Source organism: Papio anubis, chromosome 18 (assembly GCF_008728515.1).
Source record: "Papio anubis isolate 15944 chromosome 18, Panubis1.0, whole genome shotgun sequence".
Taxonomy (NCBI): Eukaryota; Metazoa; Chordata; class Mammalia; order Primates; family Cercopithecidae; genus Papio; species Papio anubis.
The window spans coordinates 53416117-53429604 of NC_044993.1; the positions used below are offsets into that span (position 1 = coordinate 53416117).

Below are 13488 nucleotides of genomic sequence, written 5' to 3' on the forward strand. Positions count from 1 at the left end.
GAACCACTTGAACCTGAGAGGCGGAGGTTGCAGTGAGCCGAGATCGCGCCACCGCACTCCAGCAGGGGCAACAGAGTGAAACTGTCCCAAACTAAACAGAACAAAAAAACAACAAAAAAAATTATGCTCAGTGAAAGAAGCCAGACATAAAAGGCTACATGTTGTATGATTCTATTTATGTAAAATGTCCAGAAAAGGCAAGTCCAGAGAGGCAGAAAGCGGACTGGTGGTTGCCTGGGGCTGGGTGGGATGTGGGTATTAGAGCGTGATGGCTCAGGGCTATAGAATTTAGTTTTTGGGTAAAATGTTCTGAAAGTGTTTGTAGTGATGGATGCATAATTTTATGAACATACTCAAAGGCTTTGAATAGCACATTTTAAATGGGTAAATTGTATGGCATGTGAATTATATTTCCAAAAACTGCTAATCTTTTTTTTTTTGGAGACGGAGTCTTGCTCTGTTGCCCAGTCTGGAGTACAATGGCACGATCTCGGCTCACTGCAACCTCCGCCTCCTGGGTTCAAGTGATTCTCTGCCTCAGCCTCCCAAGTAATTGGGACTATAGTTGCACACCACCAAGCCCAGATAATTTTTGTGTTTTTAGTAGAGATGGAGTTTCACCATATTGGTCAGGCTGGTCTTGAACTCCTGACCTCTGGTGATCCGCCAGCCTCGGCCTCCCAAGGCAATCATTATTCTTTGATTATGCTGTCAGAGCCGCCCTCAGTGGGTTACAAGTATGAGTGTGATCACCAAAGTTGGCCAAATAAGGGTATGGGAAGCCGGTGTACCCACCCATCATGGGGGGCGCACACGATGGTGTAACCTCTTTGAGGAGAAACTGACAACACCTATCCCGGTTTAAACACACAAATGTTTTGCGCAGCCAGTTCACCTCTGGAGGGTCCTCTGGTGGGCACACCCATGCATGGGTACAAAGACCCATGCACAAGGAAGTGCTGTTTGTCGCAGGACAAGACTGGAAATAACCTACATATCCTACAAGGAGGGGCTGGCTACATTTATTATGGCGCTTCCAACAGTGAAATGATATTCAGCCATTAAATAACCAACAACAGGCTGGGCATGGTGGCACATGCCTGTGGTCCCAGCTACTCAGGAGGCTGAGGTGGGAGGATCACTTGAGCCCAGGATTTCAACGCAGTGAGCTATGATCACACCACTGCACTTCTGCCCAGGCAACCCTATCTCAAAAGAAATTCTTTAAAAAAGGTCATCTACGTGTATTGATGTGGAATGATCTCTAAGATATTCTCAGATCAGGCAAATTTTTTTTGCGTGGGCAGGGGGGAGGGTCTTGCTCTGTTGCCCAGGCTGGAGGGCAGTGATGCAATCTCTCACTGCAGCCTCCACCTCAAGTGGAGGTGAGGGTTCAAGTGACTCTCCTGCCTCAACCTCTGGAGTAGCTGGGATTACAGGCACCTGCCACCACGCTTGGCTAATTTTTTTTTTTTGTATTTTTAGTAGAAATGGGGTTTCACCATCTTGGCCAGGGTGGTCTCGAACTGCTGACTTCAAGTGATCTACCTACCTCGGCCTCCCAAAGTGCTGGGATTACAGACATGAGCCAGTGCGCCTGGCTGAAAATAATATTTAAAAATAAAATTTCCCACCTTAATAAGAAATTAAAAACATGTATTTGCTCCCTATGCTTATTCTAGAAAATGTAGAAATGACAGAGAAGGAGAAAAGGAACACAGTCCCTCCTAATCTGATCCAAAGACCATCCCTGCTGCCCTGGTGATGTGCTTCCCCTCAGGCCTTGGCTGTGTGTGTACGTGCGAGTTTCACAGAGCTATAATCGTGCTGTATTCTTTTTAGATTTAACTCTGGAGCAGAGGCACTTTCCCACGTTATCATAAACTCCATAAACATCTTTGGATGACTGCCTGATATTCTATGGAGAGGGCGGCCCCCCTGAATGGTTCTGCCACGTCTCCAGGGGAGCTTGGGCAGAAGGCTGGGCTTGACAGTGATAGAATCTGACTTTTCACAATCCACACCCAGTACCTGCCGAGTGTGTTTCTTGGAGGGAGGCCAGCGGCCCATTTTGATTAAACAATCCAGGTTGCCAGGTCACAGTAAGTTAAAAAAAAAAAAAAACCACTTAGGTTTATGGCATGCTGAGGGAACAAGGGTTGGAAAACTGAGCTGTTCTCTCCCTCTGAAGCCACCCCTGGCAACACTAACCCAACAGAACCTGCTTTCGATAACCTAGAAAGTAGGCAATGAAGTGTCAACTCCTGTCCACACATAGTCAAACGTTTTACCAAGTCCTATTATGCAAGACCAAGGGAATGGAGGTCGCATCACACACAGCCCTAGTCTTGCAGTCAGGTGCTGACTCAAACAAAGAATGACACTGGAGAATGACTCACACACATAAAGGTCTGCTAAGAGCCCTCCGGAAGGCAGAGGAGAAAGCCTGGAAAGGTTGTTTTCAATCTGGGCTCTGGGCCGGGCTCAATTGCTCATGCCTGTAATCCCAATACTTTGGGAAGCTGAGGCAGGAGGATCGCTTGAGGCCAGGAGTTCAAGACCAGCCCGGGCAATGTAATGAGACTCCATCATTCCAAAAAAAAAATTTAAAAGTTGGCCAGGTGTGGTGGTGCACGCCTGTGGTCTCAGCTCCTCAGGGGGCTGAGGTGGGAGGATCATTCAAGCCCAGGAGTTAGAGGCTGCAGTGAGCTATGATCGTGCCACTGTACTCCAGCCTGGGCAATACAGCAAGACCTTGTCTCTAAAATTAAAAAAATAAAAATAAAGACTGGGTTCTGAAGGAGACAGAACTGTAATTTTGATAGACCAGGACATCAGTTGAAAGAGGTTTTATTAGGCAGAAGTGTGAAAAAGGGAAGCCCATTCCAGGAGCTTCCAGATGTGTGTGAGTGGAGGGGATGAACAGAGCCTAGAAAGGTCCTAGAGCGGAGGGACCTAGAAGACACTCCCATCGTAGGCGATGAGGATTTTTTTTTTTTTTTTTTTGAGACGGAGTCTTGCTCTGTCGCCCAGGCTGGAGTGCAGTGGCCGGATCTCAGCTCACTGCAAGCTCCGCTTCCTGGGTTCACGCCATTCTCCTGCCTCAGCCTCCCGAGTAGCTGGGACTACAGGTGCCCGCCACCTCGCCCGGCTATTTTTTGTATTTTTAGTAGAGACGGGGTTTCACCATGTTAGCCAGGATGGTCTCGATCTCCTGACCTCGTGATCCACCCGTCTCGGCCTCCCAAAGTGCTGGGATTACAGGCTTGAGCCACCGCGCCCGGCCTTTTTTTTTTTTAAGACAGAGTTTTGCTCTTGTTGCCCAGGCTAGAGTGCAGTGGCGCGATCTTGGCTCACTGCAACCTCAGCCTCCCAGGTTCAAGTGATTCTCCTGGCTCAGCCTCCCGAGTAGCTGGGATTACAGGCGCCAGCCACCACACCTGGCTAATTTTTGTATTTTTAGCAGAGATGGGTTTCACCATGTTGGTCAGGCTGGTCTCAAACTCCTGACCTCGTGATCCCCCTGCCCCAGCCTCCCAAAGTGCTGGGGTCACTGTGCCGGTCAGAAGTGATGAGTTTTGAGGAGGGGGTATTTACCAATGTATTTGAGGGAGAGGAAGTTACCTGGTTATTTTACTTTATTTTTCTTATCTTAACTACATCTTTTTCTCCACATAAGTAATACATAAATGTAGCTTTAAAAGTTTAAAATGTTTAAAAAAAAAACATATAAAGCCCCCTCTTAACGGTACCTCTCCCCTAGAGAGAACTGCCATTAACTGTTGGGTGCAAACTTCCCCTTCAAACGGTTTTTGCTATGCAGATACCAATGTATGTGTACACACATTTTTAATAAAAACAGGATCAGGTCGGGTGTGGTGGCTGACGCCTGAATCCCAGCACTTTGGGAGGTCAAGGTGGGTGGATCACGAGGTCAGGAGTTCAAGACCAGCCTGGCCAACATGGTGAAACCCCCGTCTCTACTATATATACAAATAAATAAATACATAAACAGATACATAAATAAATAAAAAATTAGCCAGGCATGGTGGCGGGCAGCTGTAATCCCAGCTATTTGGGATGCTGAGGAAGGAGAATTGCTTCAACCTGGGAGGCGGAGGTTGCAGAGAGCCGAGATTGCACCACTGCACTCCAGCCTGGGTGACGGAGCAAGAATCTGTCTCAGAAAAAAAAAAAAAAAAAAGGATCATACTATATTTCAACTTGCTTTTTTACTTAACTACATATATAAAAATGCTAACATTTTTTGACATTAGGGACCAGGCCTGTGCCAAAGGCTTTTTATGGATTTGCACACACATATACTACATGTAATAGTAGGCACAGTTTTAGAGTCAAATCATGTCCAGGCGCAGTGGCTCACTCCTGTAATCCCCCTTGGGAAGCTGAAGTGGGATGATCGTTTGAGCCCAGGAGTTCAAGACCAGCCTGAACAACGTAGTATGAGACCCTGTCTCTACAAAAAAAGTAAAACAATAACAACAACAAAAAAGGTCAAATCACATAGAATCATCTTTGGACCAGCCTGGGTAACATAGTGAAACCTCATCTCTACAAAAAAAATTTTAAAATCAGCTGGGCATGGTGGTATGCACCGTGGTCCTAGCTACTCGGGAGGCTAAGGTGTGAGGATTGCTTGAGCTCAGGAGTTCAAGGCAGCAATGAGCTATGATCAAGTCACTGCACTCCAGCCTGGGTGACAGAGCAAGACCGTGTTTCTAAGGAAAAAAAAAAAAAAAGAAGAAGAAGAAAAGGCTGGGTATGTGGGCTCACGCCTGTAATCCCAGTACTTTGGGAGGCTGAGGCGTGCGGATCATTTGAGGCCAGGAGTTCAAGACCAGCCTGGGCAAGATGGCGAGACCTTATCTCTACTAAAAATACAAAAATTAGCAGGGCATAGTGGCGTGCACCTGTGGTTCCAGCTACTCAGGAGGCTGAGGCACAAGAATCACTTGAACCTGGGAAGTGGAGGTTGCAGTGAGCCAAGAGCGCGCCACTGCCCTCCAGCCTGGGCAACAGAGTGAGACCCTGTCTCAAAAAAAAAAAAAAAGAGAAAGAAAGAAAAAAAGAAACATCAACTTTGTTCTAATGTAAACACAACATTCTGTGAGAACCACCGCCTGTAATTTAAATCAGTCCCTCTTGTGGACACTTGAGCTGCCCTCCTGGGGGTGGGTGTTCATTTCAAAGCTGCCTTAGAACAGGAAACAGGATCAGTGGAAACCTGCCCCTTCAGGGGTCCCGACCCCAGAGGAGACCCACGGGGCTATTTCTGGAGCTGCCTGCCCCAGAGTAACTCCAGCTAGAACTCTAGGCCTAAAGGGAAAACATTACCCAACTATCTCCAAGAACTAAAATTATTAATTTTCTAAAAACATTAATTTAGAAGTTATGGAAGAATTTTTTTTTTTTTTTTTTTTTTTTGAGATGGAGTCTCACTCTGTCGCCAGGCCAGGGTGCTATGGCGCGATCTCAGCTCACTGCAACCTCCAACTCCCTGGTTCAAGGGATTCTCCTGCCTCCACCTCCCGAGTAGCTGGGATCACAGGCATGAGCCACCACGCCTGGCTAATTTTTGTATTCTTAATAGAGATGGGGTTTCACTGTGTTGGCCAGGATGGTCTCGATCTCCTGACCTCGTGATCCACCCGCCTCGGCCTCCCAAAGTGCTGGGAATATAGGCGTGAGCCACCATGCCTGGCCAGAATATTTTTAATTTCAAATCCCAAAGTGGTAATAGGAATTTTGTTTACAGTACTGATACTTAACTGTTTGTGAGGATTTGATTAAGTAAGGATAATGGTATTGCACTTTTGATGTTTTACCCCCACCAGTTATTATACAAAGTCCAATAATGTCCGCCTTTCCCCCTCTTCTTTTTTTGAGACGGTGTCTCGCTCTGTCACCCAGGCTGGAGTGCAGTGGCACGATCCTGGCTCACTGCAACCTCTGCCACCCGAGTTCAAGTGATTCTCGTGCCTCAGCCTCCTGAGTAGCTGGGACCATAGGCGGCACCACCACGCCCAGCTAATTTTTGTGGTTTTGTAGAGACAGGGTTTCGCCATGTTGGCCAGGCTGGTCTCAAACTCCTGACCTCAGGTGATCTGCCTGCCTTGGCCTCCCAAAGTGCTGGGATTACAGGCATGAGCCACCACGCCCAGCCTCTCCCCCTCTTCTTTATACCAGCTTTGCTGTGGTATGAACAGAAATCCCTATCAAAATAAGTATGCTTTTCCTCAGTCCAGAGAAGGATGTCCAACCCTAAAAAGTGTTTTTTTGTTTGTTTTTGTTTTTTTAAGATAACCAACATGAAGAATCACATTGCACATATGTCTCTATACCCACATACACACATATGCAGGGGTGCTTTCAAAATATTCAACACACAATTGGACAAATGTAGAAGACACTTGAAACGGAAATCTTCCACGGTATGAGGGTCTTTCTTCTTCTTTTTTTGTTGTTGTTGTTTTGTTTTGTTTTGTTTTTGTTTTTGTTTTTGAGACGGAGTCTCTCGGTTGCCCAGGCTGGAGTGCAGTGGCGCAATCTCGGCTCACCACAACCTCTGCCTCCTGGGTTCAAGGGATTCTCCTGCCTCAGCCTCCCGAGTAGCTGGGACTACAGGCATGCACCACCATTGTGGAAGGAAAATAAAATCATAATAAAGTTAAAACTAATAAAAACATAAGTAATAGTTAACATTAAGTATAGGTTATTTAGAAGTGATACATAGGCTAAGAAATTTAAGCAACCTCTCCCAGCATTGCTAACAAGTTGCGTCTGTGAGCTTATCTCACCCTTCCAAGCTGATTGCCTGCCTCCAGACCCCCCCTTGTTTCTGTAATTCCTGTTTTCCCTTACCTCAGCTCGAGCTGTCCAGCTCCAAGGTTGACTGGTCAAGATAACTAAATTTTAAGTTTTCTCGGAGTTGTCACGGGTTAAATAATTTACTGTCTTTGTCTGAAACCTGTATCCTGCCTCGTTTTCCCGCCTCAAACGACATATAAACCAGCCTGCTTTCTATGTTGGGGTCGGCAGCCGTTTTAGGCGTGAGCCTGCTGCCAGCCCGGGTACCCGAATTAAATAAAGTTCTCTTTGGTTTCCAAAGGTCTCTTTGTCTTTTCCTTGGCTGGAGTTTTACTGCAACACCATGCCCGGCTAATTTTTGTATTTTTAGTAGAGATAGGGTTTCACTATGTTGGCCAGGCTGGTCTCGAAATCCTGACCTCGTGGTCTGCCCGCCTCAGTCTCCCAAAGTGCTGGGATTACAGGCGTGAGCCACCGCGCCCGGCCCACAGCATGAGATTTTAATCAGTAAACACATTTGGAAAAAGGTAGCTAATTTGTAGAAAGATTTTAAAAAACCATTAATTCTCATAATCAATGACAAATTATTAGGGCCACACTCCTGGAATGTGGCAACAGAGAGGGAAATAACATTTACTAAGCACCTATAATGTGTGACACACAATACTAGGTATTGTTTCAAAAGTAATGATTAATAAGAATTTAGTCTTGCTTGAACCTGGGAGGTGGAGATTGCAGTGAGCCGAGATCGTGCCACTGCGCTCCAGCCTGGGTGACAGAGCGAGACTCTGTCTCAAAAAAAAAAAAAAAAAAATTTAGTCTATCTTTCATAGTTGTAACTACATAGGACGGCTGTAAGCGTTTTTTCTTTCTTTTTTTTTCTTTAATAAGGATGGGGTCTTCCTATGTTGACCAGGCTGGTCTGAAACTCTTCACCTCCCAAAGTGCTGGGATTACAGGCTCGAGTCACTGTGCCCAGCCAAGATAGCTGTAAGTATTAAATGAGATCTTTTTTTTTCAGTGTGCCTAAAACAAGTTTCTATCAAAGTAACTAACAGTTATTATGTTTGTTTCTCCACTTGAATGTCTCTGCTGATAAATGGGGAGATTGTTAAGTCTGTAAACAATTGCTATTTGCCTCTCTGTACTCAATGCATAGCCTGGTGACAGATAGATAATATGCAATAAAGAAATGCAAATTTCATGTGATCAAGTCCCCATGCTGGCACCTACCAAATGGTTTTCAATAAAATTATGTTTTTAAATTTATTTTAGGCTGGGTACAGTGGTTCACACCTGTAATCCCAGCACTTTGGGAACCTGAGGCAGGTGGATCACTTGAGGCCAGGAGTTTGAGACCAGCCTGGCCAACACAGTGAAACTCTGTCTCTACTGAAAATACAAAACATTTGCTGGATGTGGTGGCTCATGCCTGTTATATCAGCTACTCAGGAGGCTGAGGCACGAGAATCACTTGAACCCAGGAGGCAGACGTTTCAGTGAGCCAAGACTCAGCACCTCTGCACCCCAGCCTGGGTGACAGAGCAAAACTCTGTCTCTAAAGAAAACTAAAATAAATAAATAAACAAAACAAAACATTGGACAAAACTCAGCAAAAGGTTTTCACAACTCTGTAGTGTGCCCTGGGCTACTATTTGAAAAACACCCAGCTCCAAGGTAATGAAATTTATTTTAAAGCAACAATACCCTCCCTGCTTAACAAGTATATCCTCAGATCAGAGATTAGAGCACTGGCCAGGGTTTGGAAATATGAAGAAGACCCCAACCAGCGACCCCAACCCTCCATCCCTTACACAGCAGCTAACCTGGGTGGGGAAGGTGGTGTAGGTGGCTCACTCACCTTGAAGTGGAAAGAGTTTGCCGGGGACTCCCAAAGTGCTGGGATCACAGGCGTGAGCCACCGCTCCCAGCCTATTTTGTTAGGTTGCTGTAGTACTTATTAACCTTGGAATTGATATTCTGGTTCGACCTTGGGTCATCAGTGATGGAGCAGATGAAGTAACCTTCCTCATCGTCGCTGTCCCCATCAGAATCACCATCATGGCCAGCTCGGGGGGACTGACCGCCATCAACGCCTTCCAGGCGGAAGATGAGATCTTCGTCTGCCATGTTCCTGGGGTACTCGTTTTACCCAAGCAGTATCCGGCACAGCCAGAGTTACTGGGCAAATGCAGAGGCGAAGGTCCTACAAGGAAAGCAACGGCCAGAGTGGGTGCTGGGGCTCAGGGGTGCGAATTCACCCGACCCTCACCGCAAATGCTGCAGGCTATCGCAGGCGCTGGCACCTTAGGGTAAAACCTAGAGCTATTTTTGGGGGGAGGCAGTTGGCAGCACCCAGGAACATTTTAAATGTCTAAACCCGCTGACCCAGTCATTCCACTTTTAAGAATTCAGTGTTTGCAAATGTTGGAACCAGGTTGGGAAAGCAACTGCTTCTTAAGCAGAGTGTTCTTTTTAGCACATCAATTAGATCGAGGCACTCCTCTGCTTAACGCCCACCCCCAGCAGCTTCCTTTCACATTCATAATAAAATCCAAATGCCTTGGTAAGGCTGCAAGAGCTGTGTTCATCTAGCGTGCTGCCCGCTTCTCCTCCGGCCCTGGCTGCTCTCCAGGCACCCCGGGTTTCTTTCTGTTCTGTGAGCACATTAAGTTCATTCCAACCTCCGGGCCTTTGTACTTGCTGTTCCTTGTGCCTGGAACAACCTTCCTAACAGTGGGCTCTTTCTCATCGAGCTCACAGCTCACAGGATGCCTCTTCAGTGAAATATTCCGTGAATCCCCAAATCAAAAAACCCTTAACCCAACATGCATATCCAATCACTCCCTTGCATATCACCCTGTTCCATTTCATTTTTTTTTTTTAAGACAGAGTCTCACTCTGTCGCCCAGGCTGGAGTGCAGCGGCCAGATCTCAGCTCACTGCAAGCTCCGCCTCCCGGGTTTACGCCATTCTCCTGCCTCAGCCTCCCGAGTAGCTGGGACTACAGGCGCCCGCCACCTCGCCCGGCTAGTTTTTTGTATTTTTTAGTAGAGACGGGGTTTCACCATGTTAGCCAGGATGGTCTCGATCTCCTGACCTCGTGATCCGCCCGTCTCGGCCTCCCAAAGTGCTGGGATTACAGGCTTGAGCCACTGCGCCCGGCCTTCCCTGTTCCATTTCTTCTTCTTTTTTTTTTTTTTTTCTGAGACAGAGTTTCACTCTTGTCACCCAGGCTGGAATGCAATGGTGCGATCTTGGCTCACTGCAACCTCCACCTCCCAGGTTCAAGCGATTCTGCTGTCTCAGCCTCCCGTGTAGCTGGGATTCCAGGTGCCCGCCACCACAACTAGCTAATTTTTGCATTTTTAGTAGAGAGGGCTTTCACCATGTTGGCTAAGCTGGTCTCGAACTTCTGACCCCAGGTGATCCACCTGCCTGGGCCTCCCAAAGCGCTGGGATTACAGGTGTGAGCCACCACGTCCAGACTTTTTTCTTTTTTTAAGACAGCTCTGTCGTCCAGGCAGGAGTGCAGTGGTGCAATCCTGGCTCACCTAGGTAACTGCTTGACCTCACAGGCCCAAGTGATCCTCCTGCTCAACCTCCCAAGTAGCTGGGATCACAGGTGTATACCACCAAGCCTGGCCAATTTTGTTTGTTTTTTTGTAGAGACAGGGTCTCCCTATGTTGCCCAGACTCATCTCAATCTCCTGGGCTCAAGTGATCCTCCTGCCTTGGCCTCCCAAAATGCTGGGATTACAGTTGTGTTTCATTTCTTCACTGTGCTTTTCTCAAAGTGAAATCACTCCGTTTACTTTGTTATTGCCTGTACGCCCAGTACCTCCAAAAGTGTGTGGCACAGAGAAGGCACTCAACGCACTTTCCCGGAATGAAGGAGTACCCCTAAAAGCGTTTTTTTTTTTTTAATGTTTGTTTTTTTGTTTGTTTTTCTTTGAGATGGAGTCTCACTCTGTCACCCAGGCTAGAGTGCAGTGGCATGATCTCGGCTCACTGCAACTTCCACCTCCTGGGTTCAAGCAATTCTCCTGCCTCAGTCTTCCAAGCAGCTGGGATTACAGGCATCCAACACCACGCCCAGCTAATTTTCGTATTTTTAGTAGAGACAGGGTTTCACCATGTTGGCCAGGCTAGTCTCGAACTCCTGACCTCAGGTGATCCACCTGCCTCGGCCTCCCAAAGTGCTGGAATTACAGGCGTGAGCCACCATGCCTGGCCTAAAAGCATTTTCTGTAGCACAATCAGTAACAGCAACAAAACAAAACAAAACAAAACCCAACAGCCCCAAATGTCCAATAGAAGCTCATTACACAGATTACAGTATTTCTCTCTACACCATGAAATACTCCATGACTGTTAGAAAGGGGAAGGTCCCATACCCACAGACACGCAAAAATAATCAAGAAAGAGTTCAGGAAGATTGTAGGATAGAACTGTCACATTTACAGCCACCTGATTTTCAACAAGGGTGCCAAGATAATTCACCCTTAGTTTTACAGCCACTTGATTTTCAACAAGCATGCCAAGATGATTCAATAGGGAAGGAAGAATCCTTTTTTTTTTTTTTTTTTTTTTGAGACAGAGTCTCGCTCTGTTGCCCAGGCTGGAGTGCAGTGGTGCAATCTTGACTCACTGCAAGCTCTGCCTCCCAGGTTGACGCCATTCTCCTGCATCAACCTCCCGAGTACCTGGGACTACAGGCGCCCACCACCACACCCGGCTAATTTTTGTATTATTAGTAGGGACGGGATTTCACCTTTTTAGCCAGGATGGTCTCGAACTCCTGACCTTGTGATCCGCCCACCTTGGCCTCCCAAAGTGCTGGGATTACAGGTGTGAGCCACCACGCCCGGCTGGAAGAATCTTTTCAACAAATGGTGTTGGGATAAATGAATATCCACGTGCAAAAAAATGAAGTTTATCCCCTTCCGTATGCCATACCCAAAAATTAACTCAAAATGGATCAAAAGCCTAAATTAGGAGCTAAAATTCGATTAGAAGAAAATATAGAATAAATTCTTCATGACCTTGAGTTAGGCAAAGCCTTCTTGGATAAGATGCCAAAAGCAACAGCAACAAAATAACAGATAAATTGGACATCACCTGGGCTGGAGGTGGGAGCTCACGCTTGTAATCCCAGTACTTTGGAAGGCTGAAGCAAGTGGATCACATGAGGTCAGGGGTTTGAGACCAGCCTGGCCAAAGTGGCGAAACCCTGACTCTACCAAAAATACAAAAAATTAGCCAGGTGTGGTGGCACCCGCCTGTAATCCTAGCTACCTGGGAGGCCGAGGCATGAGAATTGCATGAACCTGGGAGGTAGAGGTTGCAGTGAGCTGAGATTGCACCACTGCACTCCAGCCTGGGTGGTAAAGTGAGACTCTATCTCATAAATAAATAAATAAATTGAACATCACCAAAATCAAAAACTTTTTTGCTTCAAAGGATACCATCAAGAGAGTAAAGAGAGACCGGGCATGGTGACTCGTGCCTGTAATTCCAGTACTTTGGGAGGCTGAGCTGGGTAGATCACCTAAGGTCAGGAGTTCGAGACCATCCTGGCCAACATGGTGAAACCCCGTCTCTACTAAAAATACAAAAATTAGCCAGGCATGGTGGCATGTGCCTGTAGTCCCAGCTACTCAGGAGACTGAGGCAGGAGAATTGCTTGAACCCGGGAGGCGGAGGTTGCAGTGAGCTGAGATCACACCACAGCACTCCAGCCTGGGCGACAGAGGGAGACTCCTTCTTAAAAAAAAAAAAAAAGAGAGAGAGAAAGAGACAACCCACAAATTTTGCAAATTATATATCTGATAAAGGACTATATTAAGAACTCTTACAATTCAACAATAAAAAGATAAATCAAATAAAAATGGGCAAAGAGTTTGAAAAGACATTTCTCTCAAAAACATACACGCGTGGCCAATAAGCACATGGAAAGATACTCAACATCAATGGCCATTAGGGAAATACAAATGAATGTCACACCCACTAAGACAGATACAAGTTAAAAAATGGAAAATAACAAGGGCTGGCAAGGATGTGGAAAAATTGAAACCCTTCTGCACTCCTGGTGGAATGTAAAATGGTGCCAACTGCCTTAGAAAACACTCTGGCACCAGCCTGGCCAACATGGTGAAACCCTGTCTCTACTAAAAATATAAAAAGTAGCCGGGCGTGGTGGTGCATGCATGCCTATGATCCCAACTACTTGGGAGGCTGAGGTGAGAGAATTGCCTGAGCCTGGGAGGCAGAGGTTGCAGTGAGCTGAGATTGTGCCATTGCACTCCAGCCTGGGCGAGAGTGAGACCTCGTCTAAAACAAAATAAAAAAACACAAAAACAGAAAAAAACAACATCTCAAAAAGTTAAATACTGAGTTACCGCATGACAGCAATTCCACTCCTAGGTGCTGAGATACACCCCAATATGGATGAAATTTACAATCACTAGGGGAGGCGAAAGGCAGTCACAAAAGACTATACACATTGACTAATTCTCTGTATATGAAACTTCCAGAGAAGGCAAAGCTACAGCAACAGAAAGCAGATTAATGGTTGCCTGAGGATGGAGGAAGTGTGTGGTGGTGGGAATGGTTGGGGGGAAATGGGGAATGATTGCTAATGGGTATGGGGTTTCTTTT

The 13488-nt window shown here is 46.4% G+C and overlaps 1 protein-coding gene across 1 annotated transcript in view; it reads right to left on the reverse strand.

Annotated features, from left to right (window-relative positions):
• EEF2K (eukaryotic elongation factor 2 kinase) overlaps positions 1 to 13488 on the reverse strand; it is an 85524-nt gene that overhangs the window by 54013 nt on the left and 18023 nt on the right. Inside the window, exon 2 of the mRNA XM_003916653.4 lies at positions 8690 to 9034. The gene's annotated coding sequence lies outside the window, so the exon portion shown is untranslated. The remainder of the gene's footprint in view (positions 1 to 8689; positions 9035 to 13488) is intronic.